The 18280-nt window shown below is 41.9% G+C and overlaps 1 protein-coding gene across 5 annotated transcripts in view; it reads right to left on the bottom strand.

The window, feature by feature from the left end:
* The window catches only part of RALGPS1 (Ral GEF with PH domain and SH3 binding motif 1), a 292316-nt gene that overhangs the window by 260590 nt on the left and 13446 nt on the right, over positions 1 to 18280 (bottom strand). For 4 of the 5 annotated variants that reach the window (XM_055336511.1, XM_055336494.1, XM_055336502.1 and 1 more), the window contains exon 2: positions 5663 to 5739. The exons of the other annotated variant lie outside the window; for it this stretch is intronic. The gene's annotated coding sequence lies outside the window, so the exon portion shown is untranslated. The remainder of the gene's footprint in view (positions 1 to 5662; positions 5740 to 18280) is intronic. 5 annotated transcript variants of the gene reach the window in all.

Here is an 18280-nt window from a genome sequence, read left to right on the forward strand (position 1 = left end):
CTTACAGGCTTTGATAACACCCACACTTCTCCTCCACAGCATTTGTCACAGTTGTCCTGAAATCATGTCCTGACAGCAACACTCAGCTGCCTCTCCAAGACATCCAGTAGGAGGGTCATGCGAGCTGCGTCAGGAGCCAGCCCATGGCTTCCATGGCTCACAAACCCTGAGGTTCCTGAGCAACCTTTGTCCTGTTGTCTATGTCTACCTTCCAGAATAAAATGTTCAAAAGTCAGAAGGTGTCAGATGTTACAACTGATGGCCTGGGTGAACCTGCATCCTACAGAAAGGAAAAACTCAAGTGTCCTTGCTTAAGCAGTGATGTATAAAGACAATCTCAAAAGAAACATGTGGGAAAAAAAAAAGAAGGGACAGGGGGCACCTGGGTGGCTCAGTGGCTGAGCATCTGCCTTTGGTTCAGGGTGTGATCCCGAGGTCATAGGATCGAGTCCCACATCGGGCTCCCCACAGAGAACCTGCTCCTCCCTCTGCCTATGTGCCTCTCTCTGTCTTTCATGAATAAATAAAATCTTTTTAGAGGAAGAAACAAACAAGTGACAGAAAGGAAGGTACAGTTACACATAGAAAACCCAAAAGACTCCACCCCAAGATTGCTAGAACTCATACAGCAATTCGGCAGTGTGGCAGGATACAAAATAAATGCCCAGAAATCAGTGACATTTCTATACACTAACAATGAGACTGAAGAAAGAGAAATTAAGGAGTCAATCCCATTTACAAGTGCACCCAAAAGCATAAGATACCTAGGAATAAACCTAACCAAAGAGGTAAAGGATCTATACCCTAAAAACTACAGAACACTTCTGAAAGGAATTGAGGAAGACACAAAGAGATGGAAAAATATTCCATGCTCATGGACTGGAAGAATTAACATTGTGAAAATGTCAATGCTGTGCAGACCAATTTACACATTTAATGCAATCCCTATCAAAATACCATGGACTAGGGAAGCCCCTGTGCCTAGCGGTTTAGCGCCACCTTCAGCTCAGGGCATGATCCTGGAGACCCAGGAACCCAGGATCAAGTCCCACATCAGGCTCCCTGCATGGAGCCTCCTTCTCCCTCTGCCTGTGTCTCTCTCTCTCTCTCTCTCTCTCTCTCTCTCTCTCTCTCCTCTCTGTGTATTCTAATGAATAAATAAATAAAATATTTTTAAAAAAGTCAAACCCAATACGATGTACAAATAAAAGCCATCAACACACCCTCTCCCGACCACCCTCCTGGTTCTAGCCACCAAAGGTAATCACAGCGAGCAGCAAGGTGTATTCCTAAGCCTTTCTGCCAAGCAACATAAATACACATAACTAAGTGGGACTCACACCAGAACCCAAAGTCATACCATCAAGGGCCTGCAGAGTCCAGGCAGATCATGTCACTGGTGAAGCTGCAGGAATAACAGGATAAGGACACACAGGGCCTACAACTAAGTACACCACTTAGAGCTTTCCATTTTGAACACTTGTAAAGCACTGAACTGGCTGTACAAAGCAACCAAGAGGGAGACTAGAGAGTGCTTCTTGGGCTGGGTAGCAGAGTTGATGAAAGTTCAGATTCTGGAGGCCTAGTCACATTGTGGGCCCAGCGTGTATTGGCTGGGTGACCGCAAGAAAGTTATTTAGTCTCTCTGTGCTTCAATTTCCTCCTCTGAAAATAGGTAAATGGATAGTACCAACCTTGTGACTTCATTGTGAAAAGAGAGTCAATTCACTGTGTAAAGCACTGTGCCCAGCACAGTGTTAAGTGCCACCATGGGCCACCAGTTTGCAACACCTGCTAGAGACATTATTATGCAATTTATCTTTGAAACCTACAACAGGTTGTGGCCTTCTCCCGGGTCAAAAAAGAGAAAGCTGGCTCCTTTGTAATCACTGCCTAATCTATCGCTGATAGGTGCTTCCATTCCTCCCACCTTTTTGTCAATACAAACAGTGGTGAAGAAAACAGCTTTGTATTGCTTTTTGCATTGGTGCTTTATTCCTGCAGGACGGGCTCCTAGAAGTGCACTGATGAGTTTCCTGATTAGGGATATTTTAATTTTTACCAGATATTTTCAGATTATGTTCCCCAAAAGTTAGGACAATTTATACTCCCACCAGCAATGTAAGAGCACCAACGTCCCCATTTACTGTACGGTTGGTTTTATCAATCTTTGTAACTTTTTGCCAATTAAAAAGGTAAAAAAGAAAACTCGTTTTAATTTACATTCTGCTAGTGATTATCTTCTGAGGCAGAGATCTCAATTTCTTTCTTTCCTCCTTTCTTCTTTAGCATGAGAACTCCTCTATTTTTAGCTAAGCACACCCTATGTTTCCTTGAAGTTCAGTGTGGCTAAGCTCTACTCAATGAGGTGTAAATACTAGTGCTGTGTGAGACTTTTGAGAAGTGTCTGGATGGGAAAGGGTATACCCCTTTTCCCCTTCTGTCTCCTGGAATGCAGATGTGATGACTGGACCTCAAGCAGACATTTGAATCAGGAAGCAATCTGCCATGGATGGAAGAGCAGCAAGATATAGGTCTGGGATGGGTCCCTGGGTCTGGGATGACTCTGATTCCACTGTACCAGTCCTAGACTGTCCACCTCTTTACTTTTTCATGAGATGAAAACATATAAACCTTTATTGTGTAAGCCATTGTTATGCAGGGGTTGTCTACTATACATAACCAAATCTAGTCCTAATATATCTTCTGATCCCCAAAAGTCAAAACATGACACTTTTCCTTCCAGAACACAAGTGAACGACCATGCCTCTATGTTTCATTTGCTCTGTTTATTTGAATGACCACTTATTTCCCTACTCTCTCCTCCCTTCTCACAAAGCCTTAGGTTTTGCAAGGGTAGTTTAGAATTTTTATGTTCAGCCTATTATGTTTTTCCATACAGCAGTTCCTCTCTATCTTAAAAATCGTCAGTAACTTAGCACAATAAAAAGCACCTAAGAACAGCAATAGCCACTGAGATTAAACCACATGCACTGACAGGTACACTACTTCCCACTGCTTCCTGCACTCATGCCCAGCCTCATCATCTCAGCCCTGCTCTCACCATCCCTCCACTGGAGAACTCTACCGCACATTTTCTCACCTACACACCTGAAGACATACTGTATGACTTATGCCTTCATGTGTCTGAAATGCCTTTCTTTTGCAATAACCTATGAGTGGCATCTTGGCTGCATATACAGAGGACCATGGCCCCTCTCCCTTGAACAGTCTGCAGGTACGGGTCCACTGCCTTCCTGCCTCCAGGGTCACATATGGAAAGCCCAATAAGATTCTAATTCTCTTTCCTTTGAGAACCTCCTCTTTCTTCTTACAAATTTTAAGATTTTTCTCTTTCTTCTTGGAGTCTAAGAATTTTACAAGAAAACAGAGGTAAGTGTTGGCTTTAGTGTGAACTGGATGAATCCACTGAATTTGAACAATCATGTTTTTCTTCAGTTCACTGAAATTTCCCTCTACTGTTTCTATCACAGTTGTAATAGAATCTCAGATTCTATTACATCTGAGCAATTCTGCCCAGATGTCCCATGAACAGCAAGTAGGCAGCCATAGCCCCCCTCCTGAAATCCAGTTCTTTTTTTGTAGTCTTTTTTCTTTTAATTTTTTAAAGTTTATTTATTTATTTTTAAGTAATCTCTACATCCAGCATGAGGCTCAAACTCACAATTCCGAGATCAACAGTCAAGTGTTCTTCCGCCTGAGCTAGCCAGATACCTCATCCTGAAAGCCAGTTCTCATCAGACCCAAAAGCACAGACTAAAGAGGAGCTCCATTTCTAGAACAAGATTGACTGAGAGTCCAATCTCAGTTCTGCCACTAACTGTTGTGCAATGTCAGGGAAATCACTTTCTCTGAGTCTGTTTTGTCATACACTCCTACCTCTATACCAGGAGTTGTCTCCAGCATCCTCCTTAGGGGAATTAATCCCACCAGTGGGTAAGCTTCAGGGAAAGTGTTTTGTCTAAGCACTATATAAATTACTTGTCTTGTAGTTAATTATGCAACATCAAGGAAGACTGAATCCCTGGTAGGAAAGCATCAGAGACTTTACTTTCTGCCTCTTTTGTGACACTGGGTTGACAGAAGGGTAAGGCTACTAGAAGAATCTGAAATATTATAATATTTCAGCTTTTACTACTGTTGTGACTGCTCCTACCTGAACAGAATCTCTTAGGATTCTTTCAGGCAAACACTCTCTGCCTCTCCCCCTTTTATTCTTTTCCATTATCTCAAGACCTGAGGACCATGGCCACAAAGAGGATAGACGCTGAGAGCCACAAGAGAATCCAAGTTGGTTTCAGTCTAATAACAATTATTGAGCACCTACTGTGTATAAGGTACTAAGCAAGGCACTGCCCAGGATACAATAATGAGCAAGAAACAACCCCTGCCTTAGAAGAGCTTAAAGTCTAGTCGAGGAGTTAAGGTAGGTGGTACAGGGTACACCCCAAAAACAAGACGCAATGCAGAATGTAGCCAGGGCCATGAGGAGGCTAAAACATGTGTCACAAGGGTTTAAAAGGAAGGAGAGAGCAGGGCCGTTGGGTGGCTCAGTCAGTTAAGCAGACGTCTGCCTTTGGCTCAGGTCATGATCTCAAGTGGGATCAAGCCCCACATCAGGCTCTGCACTGAAGGGAGCCTACTTCTCCCTCTCTCTGCCCCTCCCCGAACTTGGCTCTTGCACAGGTGTGCACTCTAACAACTAAATAAATCTTTTTAAAAATAATAAAATAAATAAAATAAAATAAAATATAAAATAAAATAAATAAAATAAATAAATAAAATAAAATAAAATAAATAAAATAAAATAAATAAAATAAAATATAAAATAAAATAAAATAAAATAAAATAAAATAAAATAAAATAAAATAAAATAAAATAAAATAAATAAAATGAAGGAGAGCTCCAGCAACTGGGGAGTGCAGAAAAACGTTCTCAGAAGCGGTCCCAGGTAGGATGGGCACAATCTCAGGGAGCAAGAATGGGGGTAGGCAGTGGAAGTGGGTGGCAGGGGGTGCCCTGCAGAATGAAGTATCTTGAAGACAATGACCACATCTTACTTGTCTTCCTATGCCTTCAGTCTTCTTCCCACGGCCAAGCACCTGGCACAAGAGCTGGCCTTTCTGTTGAAGGGAGGGTCTGAGGCAAGGACAGCCAAAAGTGGTAGGTACTGAACTGGAAAGAGAGGACAGTGGTCTGGGGGAGGGACAGGGACCTGGCTGAGGCTGAGAGAAAGGAGGTCATCCCAGCTCTTAGGGAGTCAGATATAGAACCTCTTTCTTCTGACCAGTGGAAGCAAAGGGGTGACAGCGCAACAGGGTAGCAACAAGAGGTTTTGCACAAGGAGGTGGAGGAAGAAAGGGAAGGCCCTTCACATAAGACCAACAGAGAAAACCTCAGAATTTAAACTGGCAAAGGAACCCCTAAAACACTCTCTGCACACATGGCTTCCTGAGCATGCCTCATGCCCTGAAAGCCACCCAGTAGCTCCTCAGCCCTGCAGACACCATTTGGCAGTCAAGTTCCTCTGGCTGCACCACCACCCAGACCACCCCGTACCTGCGTGCACCAGTCAGTGGCTGCACATCACGGCCCTATGCTCATGCAAGCACATCTTGCTCAGGTCCATAAGCCAACTTACCAGGAATACATGACGGGCTTCATAATCCCAGGTCAATAGGATATACCATCCCAGCACGTCTCTGCACACAGTAGCCACTGTAGAAGTAGGAAGAATAACTCCATTTACATCAGTGCTTCAATATGGTAAGATTTGTTTTTCAAAGCAAGGTCAGACCCAACTTTAGCACTGTAAGATCTGAGTTCAATCTGTTCTTTGAAATGTCAAATATTTTTCCCACAGACCAATATCTGATATCACCATTAACCTACCAGGTAGCAATGCCTGTCCTAAGTGGATCAAAATCAACTTAAACTTCTTCGGTCACTATTCTTCTTTCCCAGAATGCTTTAGATACATGCTGTGGTAAGCCCGTGAGGGTCTGCCTGAGGAATCAACCCCAGAGAAAGCACTGACTCCATAGGGAAATGCATTCTGGCAGTCCCAAAGTAGAAGCCGTGGCATCAGGCACTACCCAGCAGGAAAGGAACTCAGGCGTGCCCAGAAACAAACACCCCTACCCTCGGAGCACACCAGGGAGGGAGCGCCTGACATTCCCTGGCTTGGAGGCAGCCTCTCAACGACCAGCTGACATAGATAAGCATCCTGCACAGGGTGCCTGCAAAGGCCCCACCCCCACCCCACGTCGCTGGTTTCGCTCCTTCAAAGCACCCTTTCTCCCCACACCTCCACATCTCACTGCACACCCCAGTGGGCGGCTGCATCACCTCCTTCACTGAGGAAAGTTGACTTCAACTCTCTCAGATCCCTCCCTTTATCCAAATGCTTCTCCATCTTCTCCTGGTCCTCTGCTCCCATCTCTGAGAAAGAGGCAGCTGCCAACTGCTGACCTGGACTTGGGGCTTGGCACCCCCTCCCTGGCAACCCCAATCTCTTCCACTCTCTTGGTTCTACCCTCTACCTGAGAACACCTGTAGTTCTCCCCAGTCTTCAAAAGAGCTCTGACCCTTGAACTCCAGGTTGCTTTCCATCAAATACTCCGACTCCCTTAGCACTGCACCATCTCACTACTACCCACTTGGTAACACTCCACCTAACTAGTGGGGCTGCTCCTTCCCAGGCCACGGAGACCTCCCAATTTGCTGAGGCTAGTAGCCTCAGGCAGCCCCACCTCTTGATAGCTTTTTAAAAAATATTTTATGTAAATTCAATTTGCCAACAAATAGTCTAACACCCAGTGCTCATCCCATCAAGTGCCCTCCTTAGTGCCCGTCACCTGGTTACCCCATCCCCCCACCCACCTCCCCTTCTGCAACCCTTTGTCTGTTTCCCAGAGTTAAGAATCTCTTGGTTTGTCTTCCTCTCTAATTTGTCCTCACTCAGTTTCCCTCCTTTCCCTTACATAGTCTCTTTCTCTATTTCTTATATGCCAAATGAGTGAAACCATATGATAATTATCTTTCTCCAACTGACTTATTTCATTCTTATTAGCTTTAAACATGGTTCACTAGTCCCTTTTTCTGGAAACTCAGCTCTAAGCCCCTAATAAGGACTGTGTGGCTCTGTCCCTCCCACCCCCTTAGCCTCTCTGGCCTCCTCTACTGGCTCCTTTCTTCTGCTAGCCCCTTGCTTTTGTCCTTTCACCTTTCAGAGCTTCCCTGCAGCCCTTGCCCCTGGAGGCCTGCCCTGCTTCCCTCTCTAGCTTCACCAGCACCTCCTGTGTCTCACACTTTATGCTCCAGCCACAAGGAAACCAACCTAAACACAGAACACCCACTGAACTGCCTGAGGCTCACCCACTCACCCACTTGCTTCCCACAGCCAGCCTCTGCTCAGGCTACCCCCTTGTTAAGACCCTGAGCGACAGCTCACCGAACTTTTTGATCCTTCGGTACCAACAATTGAGAAATATTAAGCCAACAGTTCTAACATACATACATTTATTTGTAAATTAAATATACATTCTCATGTACCAATGTGTTACATACATTATAAAACAAATACAAATGATCAAAGTAATAAAGATGAAATAAGTTACAATAATTATATTATTCATCAACTATACAATAAAACTTTCATTCTTGGGATCCCTGGGTGGCGCAGCGGTTTGGCGCCTGCCTTTGGCCCAGGGCGCGATCCTGGAGACCCAGGATCAAATCCCACGTCGGGCTGCCGGTGCATGGAGCCTGCTTCTCCCTCTGCCTGTGTCTCTGCCTCTCTCTCTCTCTGTGTGTGTGTGACTATCATAAATAAATAAAAAAAATTAAAAAAAAAACTTTCATTCTTATTATTGCAGTTTTAATAAGAGTGTGTGATTGATATGCTTCCTTTCTTCAGTGATCTAAATACACTTTTTACAGGGGCACATGGCTGGCTGTCAGTAAAGCATGTGACTTGATCTCAGGGTTATGAGTTCAAGCTCCATACTGGGCATGGACCCTACTTAAATATGCTTTTTACAGACGTGTAACATATGTACAGAAAAGTGCACACAATATAAGTGTACAGGTCAAAGAATTCTCAGAGTGAATACATCCATGTGACCAGCACCCACCCAGATGGAGAGACAGAACATCATCGCCAGCACACCCCAGAAACCCACTGTACTCCCTTCTACCACTACCTGCCCCCCCAAGTGTAGCCACTATTCTGATTTCTAACAGCATAGATTAGTTCTGTTTAAACTTTATATGAATGGGATCATATAGTATGTAATCTTTGTGTCTGAATGAAACTGTATCTGTGAAATTCATACTGATTTTTCATCAAATTGTTATTCATTAATTAACTCTTACTGACTACAGTTGTCCACTGTGAGAGTTTACCAACTGTATTTGTCCATTCTACAGCTGATAGACACTAGGATTGTCCAGTTTGGGCTGGTACAGATGGTGCTCTAAGTATTCTTGAGCATGCCATTTGCTACACATCTGTATGCCTTTCAGTAGGGTGGATACCTTGGAGTAGACTTGCTAGGTCATAAGGTAGGTAAGTAGATGTTCAGCTTCAGTAGATGATACAGTTTTCCAAAGTGGCTAACACAATATACACTCCCACCAGCAGGGCATGGGAGTTCTGGCTGCTATATATCCTCCTAGCACTTAATATGATTTTGCCTTTATTTTTCATTTTGAACCATCCTGGTGGATAAGATATCACCAAGTATTACAATTTCTTTCCAGATGAGCAGAGTGAAATTAAGAGCCTCTCTCAAGCTCACAAACCTAAGGGAAGTCCAAGCAGGACCCCCATCTTTGGACTTCATAAAGTGTACTGTTGCCACTTGCAGAAAAACACTGTTTCCAACGTCAACACCATAGCAAGAGGCTACAGCGCTAATAAAAGAACATGCTTGTGGACTATGCCCATGAACTATGCCCATCCTAACACTCAACTCATGACAGGAAAAAAAAGCATAAAAAAGTCTATCAATCCAACTCTGAGAAAGACACATAGAAAAAGTCTGGACATATATACACCAAGTATTTATAATAAGATGACAGCTGATAAGAAAGAATAAAATCTTGCCAACAACATGGATGGACCTAGAGGGTATTATTACACTAAGTGAAATAAGGCAAAGAGAGAAAGACAAATACCATATGATTTCACTTACATGCAGAATCTTAAAAAACAAAACAAAAAACAGACTCTTAAATACAAAGAACAAACAAACTGGTAGTTGCCAGAGCAGAGGTGGGGATGGAAGTATGGGTGAAAGAAGTGAAGGGGATTAAGAGGTTCAAACTTTCAGTTATAAGCTAAATAAGTCAACACCAAAATAAAAGCATTTGTACAGCAAAGGAAACCATCAACAAAACAAAAATCAAACCTAGTGAATGAGAGAAGATATTTATTTGCAAATGACATATCCAATAAGAGGTTAATATCCAAATATATAAAGAACTTATACAGGGACTCCTGGGTGGCTCAGTGGTTGAGCATCTGTCTTTGGCTCAAGGCATGATCCGGGAGTCATGGGATCGAGTCCCACATCAGGCTCCCCACAGAAACCCTGATTCTCCCTCTGCCTATGTCTCTGCCTCTCTCTGTGTCTCTCATGAGTAAATAATTTTTAAAAATTATTTTAAAAAAGACCTATACAACTCAATACCAAAATAATCTGATTTAAAAATGAGCAGGTGGTATCTCATTGTGGTTTTGATTTGTATTTCCCTGATGGCAAGTGATGCAGAACATCTTCTTATGTGCTTATTGGCCATGTCTATGTCTTCCTCTGTGAGATTTCTGTTCATGTCTTTTGCCCACTTCAGGATTGGATTGTTTGTTTCTTTGCTGTTGAGTTTAATAAGTTCTTTATAGATCTTGGATACTAGTCCTTTATCTGATACGTCATTTGCAAATATCTTCTCCCATTCTGTAGGTTGTCTTTTAGTTTTGTTGACTGTATCCTTTGCTGTGCAAAAGCTTCTTATCTTGATGAAGTCCCAATAGTTCATTTTTGCTTTTGTTTCTCTTGCCGTCATGGATGTATCTTGCAAGAAGTTACTGTGGCCAAGTTCAAAAAGGGTTTTGCCTGTGTTCTCCTCTAGGATTTTGATGGAATGTCTCACATTAAGATCTTTCATCCATTTTGAGTTTATCTTTGTGTATGGTGTAAGAGAATGGGGTAGTTTCATTCTTCTGCATGTGGATGTCCAATTTTCCCAGCACCATTTATTGAAGAGATACCACCTCACACCAGTGAGAATGGGGAAAATTAACAAGGCAGTAAACAACAAATGTTGGAGAGGATGTGGAGAAAGGGGGAACCCTCCTGCACTGTTGGTGGGAATGTGAACTGGTACAGCCACTATGGAAAACTGTGTGGAGGTTCCTCAAAGAGTTAAAAATAGATCTGCCCTACGACCCAGCAATTGCACTGCTGGGGATTTACCCCAAAGATACAGATGCAGTGAAACGCTGGGACACCTGCACCCCGATGTTTATAGCAGCAATGTCCACAGTAGCCAAACTGTGGAAGGAGCCTCAGTGTCCATTGAAAGATGAATGGATAAAGAAGATGTGGTTTATGTATACAAGAGAATATTACTCGGCCATTAGAAATGACAAATACCCACCATTTGCTTCGACATGGATGGAACTGGAGGGTATTATGCTGAGCGAAGTAAGTCAATCAGAGAAGGAGAAACATTATATGGTCTCATTCATTTGAGGAATATAAAAAATAGTGAAAGTGAATAAAGGGGAAAGGAGAAAAATGAGTGGGAAATATCAGAAAGGGAGACAGAACATGAGAGACTCCTAACTCTGGGAAACGAACAAGGGGTGGTAGAAAGGGAGGTGGGGGGGGGTGACTGGGTGACGGGCACTGAGGGGGACACTTGATGGGATGAGCTCTGGGTGTTATTCTATATGTTGGCAAACACCAATAAAAAATAAAAAATTAAAATTAAAAAATAAAAAAAATGAGCAGGGGATCTGAATAAATATCTTTTTAAAGAAAATATACAAATGGCCAACAGATGCTTAACATCACTAATCATCAGGGAAATGCAAATCAAAACCACAATGAGATACCACCTCACGCCACTCAGAAGAATGGCTAGTATCAAAAAGGAGATAAGTGTTGGTGAGGGATGCCTGGGTGGCTCAGTGGTTGAGCGTCTGCCTTCAGCTCAGGGTAGGATCCCAGGATCCTGGAATCAAGTTCCACATCGAGCTCCCTGTAGGGAGCCTGCTTCTCCCTCTAACTATGTCTCTGCCTCTCTCTCTGTGTCTCTCATGAATAAATAAAATCTTTAAAAAAAATATTGGTGAGGATGTGGAGAAAACGGAACCTCTGGGCACTGCTGATGAGAATGTAAATTGGTGCAGCCACTGTGGAAAATAGTATGGAGGTTCCTCGAACAATTAAAACTAGAAATACTATATCATCCAATAATTCCATTACTGGGTATTTACCCAAAGAAAATAAAAACACTAATTGAAAAAGATATATAACCCGTATATTTGTTGCAGCATTATTTACAACAGCCAAGATATGGAAGCAGCCCAAGTGTCCACTGATAGATGAACGGACAAAGAAAATATGGCATACATATATACACAATGGAATTTTATTCATCCATAAAAAAGAATGGTATCTTGCCATCTGTGATAACATGGATGGACCTAAAGGGTATCATGCGAAGTGAAATTAAACAGAAAAAGACAAATACAATATGATTTTGCTTACATGTAGGGAACCTAAAAAAAAAAAAAACAAATCAGATTTTTTTTAATATTTATTCATTCATGAGAGACACAGAGAGAGAAAGGCAGAGACACAGGCAGAGGGAGAAGCAGGCTCCATGCAGGGAGCCCAACGTGGGACTCGATCCAGGGTCTCCAGGATCACACCCTGGGCCGAAGGCAGCACTAAACCGCTGAGCCACCCAGGCTGCCCAACAAATCAGATTCTTAAACAGAAAACTGATGGTTGCCAGGAGGGAAGTAGGTGGGTGACAAGCAAAACAGATAAAGGGGATTAAGAGGTACAAAGTATTGCTCCAGTATTAAATAAGTCACGGAGATGAAAAGTACAGCATAGGGAATACAGTTAATAGTATTGTAATATCACTGCATTTTGAGAGGTAGTAATTATATTTATTATGATGAGCACTGAGTAACGTACAGAATTGTCAAACCATTAACCACTATGTTGTACACCTAAAACTAATATAACATTGTCAACAATGTTAAAAAAAAAAAAGCAAAAAAAGAGATGATGGCTGCTTTTTAATTTCTTTGGTCTCTCTTTATTTTCTTACTTTCCTACAATTAATATTTAATAATAAGGAAAAGGATTATTTTTTTAAGTGAGACATAAGTTACATACCATAAAAATGGACCCTTTAGAACTCAACAGGCTTTAGCGTACTTGCTAAGTTGTACACTCATCCCCACTATCTAACTCCAGAACAATTTCATCCCAAAAGAAATCCTGTACCCATTAGCACTCACTCCTATACCCCCATTTCCCTGGCAGCCACTAATCTGCTTTCTGTCTCTCTGCTTCTCCTAGACATTTCATAAAAACAGAATCATGTGGTCTTCTGTGTCTGGTTTCTTTAGAATGTTTCAAGTTTCATCCATATTGTAGTATGAATCAGTACTTCATTCTTTTTTATAGCTAAATAATACTCCATTGTATGGATGTACACATTTTGTTTATGCATTCATTAACTGATGGATATTTGAGTTGTTCCATTTTTGGCTAGCATAAATAACACTGCTACTGCTATGAAAATGCCTGTACAAGTTTTAGTGTAAGCATCTATTTTCAGTTCTCTTGGGTACACACCTAGCAATGGAATTATTAAGTCACAAGGTAACTTCATGTTTAATTTTTTGAGAAACTGCCAAATCATTTTCCAAAGAACCTGTACCATTTTACATTTCCACCAGTGATATGCCCTCCTACAGAATAAAGGTGCCAGGGCACCTGGGTGGTTCAGTCAGTTAAAAAGCTGCCTTCAGCTTGGCCCATGATCCTGGGATCAAGCCCCGCATTGGGCTCCCTGCTCAGCAGTGAGTCTTTCTCCCTCTCCCTTTGCCCCTCCCTACTGCTCATGCTCACTTTCTCTCAAATAAATAAATAAAATCTTTAAAAAAAATGAAGGTGCCAAGCAAATCTCCCCAGGGCAGTTCAAAAAGATGAAGCCCAGAGGAATCCCAACAAAAGTGGCCCCAGGTATAATGTATGTCTGCATAGCATTTCACTAGCTAGAAAACACATGTCCAGGAAGACTAGAGGGCACAGAGCTTGCTTTCAAATTTTTATCCCTCATATTTGTATAGTTCTTTAGAGGACAGAGTGTACTCATCTGCATGATCTCTGGTTTAAGCAGGAATGCCTGCTTTTTCTGATAACTACAGTTGCATGTTTTATCTTTTCTCAATGATTATTTCATTTGTATTATATATAATACAAATGAAATATTGTATGTATTATACTCATAATCACAACAATTACTTTGAAATCATTTTATCCTACTCTCACTGTCAATCCTTTCTTTCTCGACCTTGCCCATGGATGGTCTTTTATTTTAATTCATCTCTCAGTGACAGGAGCATGCCTTCCAATGATTTTTTTTCCCCAGAATGATGCATGGATGTAGTAAAATCTACACACAAAGTATGTTCTTGCACAACTGAAAAGAATTTCTGTTACCATGAAATGGGAACTTAAACTGGGTTGAGAATAAAATTCTTTGGTTACATTTTTCCCTCAGAACTCAATGGGCACTGCCCCACTGCCCTCTGGCACCTATGGTGTAGATAAGTTTGAGCCTAATTTTTTTTCTTTGATTTCCTCTTCTTTCTGCCAGGATGCTAATAATACCCTCTCCTTATTCTTGAAATTAAAAAAAAATATTTCACCTGGATATTTCAAGTGTTAACTAATTTTTGCTAATTTTGCCTGGTTCGACATGAACCTTTATAATTTACAGAATCGGTCCTTCTTCCATTCAGAATAATTGAGGCTTCCTTCTAGGCCGTTTGCTCTGGTCTCCGATCTGGTCCATTATCCACATCTGGGGTCTCCTCTGTTGCTTTCTTATCCCTCCTGAGAGCACCAGATTGTCTTCCTCCTGACTCCTTGGCTTTCAGCATTGCCACAATTCCAGATGCTAACATTGTGTGCTTTATCTCCTTATGTGCTTTGAATCCACAAACTCCTTTCTCATCTCCCTCTGTTGACTCATCATCTTACCTTTCATAGCAATTAGAACTTCTCAGAGAGGAGAAAAAAGATGACGCTTGAAGCTGGGAAACATTTTACCCAAAGCTTGCTCTTCCTCTATCTCTTGCATGCCTTGTTTATTTCCCTATATACTGTGGATCTTTCAGTGTGTGCTCTCTAGTGTTCTTTTCATATTTGTTCATTTTCAAATGAGGATAGGTAAGGCCTGGCCTGATATTTACTCAAAAATTGTAGAAAGATTCTCTTTGGTCCCCCTCTCTATTCACCCTAATGGATTCAAGGCTTCTCAGACGAGGCCATGGGTGAAGACCCAGCACTGCATCTGTTACTCAGCACCTGGGACCACTCGTCAGTGGCTGCCTTCTCATCTCTTGCCTCAGTTTCCTCTTCTATAACACTGGAAAGTTAAGCTAATCTTTAAATATCACCAAGCTCTACATTTTTATGGTATGGTATATCCATATGTCATACGGGTTTAAAGTTTCATTAATTTGGAACCAATTATCAAGGATTTTGCTAAATATGTGTATAAACAAGTAATAACCTGTTTGGGATCCCTGGGTGGCGCAGCACTTTAGCGCCTGCCTTTGGCCCAGGGCGCAATCCTGGAGACCCGGCATCGAATCCCACATCAGGCTCCCGGTGCATGAAGCCTGCTTCTCCCTCTGCCTATGTCTCTGCCTCCCTCTCTCTCTCTGTGTGTGACTATCATAAATAAATAAAAATTAAAAAAAAGTAATAACCTGTTTAAGAAAAACTCGGTGTACTTTATTTAAATTCAAGCAAACCTCAAATATTAAGCTCAAAAAATAGACTACATTTGATTATACATAAGAAAGAAGAGAATTATGATTTACCAATACCGAGCAGAGTACATGCCCTGGAGAGGTACTGGATATAAAATGTATACAAGAAAAAAAAACATATTCAAGGAAGCAGAAACTATACACAAGCAATTGAGTTAGCCTTTCTCTCCCTGTCAGTCTGCCCAGAATCCCGTCAATTCCAGAATTTTCTGTCTTGTCTAAACACTGAAAACCAAGTGGAAATGCTGTAATAACTATGTTATCACAAGGCCATTTTCAGAGCCCACAGATGTTATAAGGGATAACACTGCTCAAGAGCTTCCTATTGGCACACACACACTCTACAAACATTATCCCATTTAATCCCAGCAACCACCTGCTAGGGGACTCAGTCCTTCATGGTCTCTGGCACTCTAACATGTCCTGCTGGGCATGCCAAGAATGCAAGGTCCTGACCAGCTTTTACCCAAGCCATTTTTCAGGGTTGTACTTGCTGTGAACAGCCTGGAGGGATGAGACAACATCTCCCTCAGAACTGAAAAGCAGGCTTGCTTACTGCTTGCTATAAAGCAGCAGGTCCCCCAGATCAGTGCTTCCAGCTGTGACACAGAAGCACAGCGCATGGCATCACCCCCATGGGATATAAAGGAAGGGAAATGGACATACACAGTGATGTTTTTTAATTTTTTTTGTAATTTTTATTTATTTATGATAGTCACACAGAGAGAGAGAGAGGCAGAGACACAGGCAGAGGGAGAAGCAGGCTCCATGCACCGGGAGCCCGACGTGGGATTCGATCCCGGGTCTCCAGGATCGCGCCCTGGGCCAAAGGCAGGCGCCAAACCGCTGCATCACCCAGGGATCCCCACAGTGATGTTTTTTATGCTAGTAATAAAGTCCTTTGTCTCTGACTCATGCATTCCACATAAAAAAAGAAAGTAGACAGAAAAAGTTTTGCCTCCTAACTCCTCCTAACCTGAGTCCTATAGTTCATCTCTCCTAGATCCCACAACACAGCTCAGTATACATCTTCCTGTCTTTACCTCCAGGTTTTGCCCTTTCACTCAAACTCATCTGGAGTTTCCACTGCAACATAAGGTCAAGCTTACCAATTCTTTCCAGCATTGCAAGCCAAATGTTCCAACAATGTAATAATCATCCCTTCCCTTGTTATTGTGTAACTCCCGGTGGCTCATGAATTAAGCTCCTATGCAAGTTAGCAAAGAAATCACTTCTTTACCAGTCTATTTTTCTGCTCTTACCCAAGCACCATATGAAATTAATAAATTATTGCTTTATAATAAGTTGTGAAGGCTCGACCATTTATCAGCCATATGTACCCAGCAAATCTCCACTACTCTGAGACTCCACATCTGTTAAATAGAGCCAGTATTAGTGAGGCTGGCCAATAGCCACCCTCCTCTCCTTCTTTAGTAACAGAAATTCTGGTTTTTAGATGGACACATGGTTTCCCTGAATATAGATTATATTTCTCAACCTCCTTTACTGCTGGGTGTGGCCATATGACCAAGATTAGGCCAATGGTATACAAGTGTCATGGAAAGTGGCCCTCAAAAGCTGGAATGCCGATACAAAAACTAGAGCTTCAGCAGCCATTTCGGGTCTTGAAATGACCTCAGACTTAGAAGCCATTTCCAAGATAGCCTCATAATGGAACAAGATAGAAGGAACCCAAGTCTCTGACCATGTAGGCTCTATAACTACCCTGAGCTAATTACCTCCTGACTTCTCACACATAAGAGAGATATTTCCATCTTATTCATGTCTTTGTTATTTTAGTTTTCTGTCACTTGTACCCCAAACTACAGAAATAGTTCCCTCATAAGGAGAAAGATAGGGTTATATGAGAATATGTAGGACAGCCCAGGTGGCTCAGCGGTTTAGTGCCACCTTCAGCCCAGGGCGTGATCCTAGAGACCAGGGATCAAGTCCCATGTCGGGCTCCCTGCATGGAGCCTGCTTCTCCCTCTGCCTGTGTCTCTGCCTCTCTCTCTCTCTCTCTCTCTCTCTCTCTCTCTCTGTGTGTGTCTCTCATGAATAAATAAATAAAATCGTAACAAAAAAAATTTTTTAAAGAGAGAATATATAATCACAAGATACCCAATTGGTATCTATTTTTATATTTCCCCCAAAAAAGGTCTTGCACTGTTTTCACACATAGCAGACAAACTCAAATATTTGTTGAAATAAACAGGAATCTAGAAGAATGAAGGCCATTTCATTGCCCTAAAAAATTTTTTAATGTTTTTACCAATTTATTTTTCCAGATGAATATCACTATTTTGTCAAATCTTATAGACTATCTCATTGGAATTGTCAACATTTGGAGACTTGGTATTGTCACTAGTACTGTGTTCAGACTTCCCCAAAAAGAGGCAGAAATTAAATGATTGCTTATCAACCTAATGATTTTCATCCTATCCATAAAAAAACATTTAATAAGAGGCTACTCAATAACAAGTCTAGTCGTAAAAATGAGACTAACACACAAACATCAAGTAAATAATCTCTAATGCCACCTCCCCCAATACCCACCAAAATATTCAGGGAGATAGAAGAGGTGACACAAATATAAACCATCACTAAAGACTAAAGCTAGTGTGCTACTCTGTCCTTATCTCCTCTAATTGTTGATCCAGATCCTCTTGCCTCTCTTCTTCATAGCCAACCGAACTTTGATCATGGCTCCTGGGCTTAGTGCTGTTTCATCTCCTTTCAAGTAATGTTTCTGTGATTCTCCATTGTCACACTTACCCTCTCAGTGTTTGAATCTTTACAGTGGATCTGGCCTTCCCTCCCATATGGTGATATTCACACAGCTGAACTGATTTTTGCTTAAGTTCTTCTTTCTGTCACACACGTACTACAGTGGTGGGTTCAGTCCAGCACAGGTATCTACAGAGGTACTCCCACAAAGATTGTACCATCATCATCACCATTATTATTGTCATTCATTGAACCATTACTGCGTGACAGATACTTTGTTAAGCACCTTCCCCGTACTAATATACCACTGAGTCCTTACAATAATTATCTAAGCTGGGCATTGTTATCTCACCCATTTAAAGTGAGAAAACTCGGAATACCTGGGTGGCTTGGTCGGTTGAGCGTCTGTCTTTGGCTCAGGTCATAATCCCCAGT

The sequence above is a fragment of the Nyctereutes procyonoides genome, unplaced genomic scaffold, assembly GCF_905146905.1.
Source record: "Nyctereutes procyonoides isolate TBG_1078 unplaced genomic scaffold, NYPRO_anot_genome, whole genome shotgun sequence".
Lineage (NCBI taxonomy): Eukaryota > Metazoa > Chordata > Mammalia > Carnivora > Canidae > Nyctereutes > Nyctereutes procyonoides.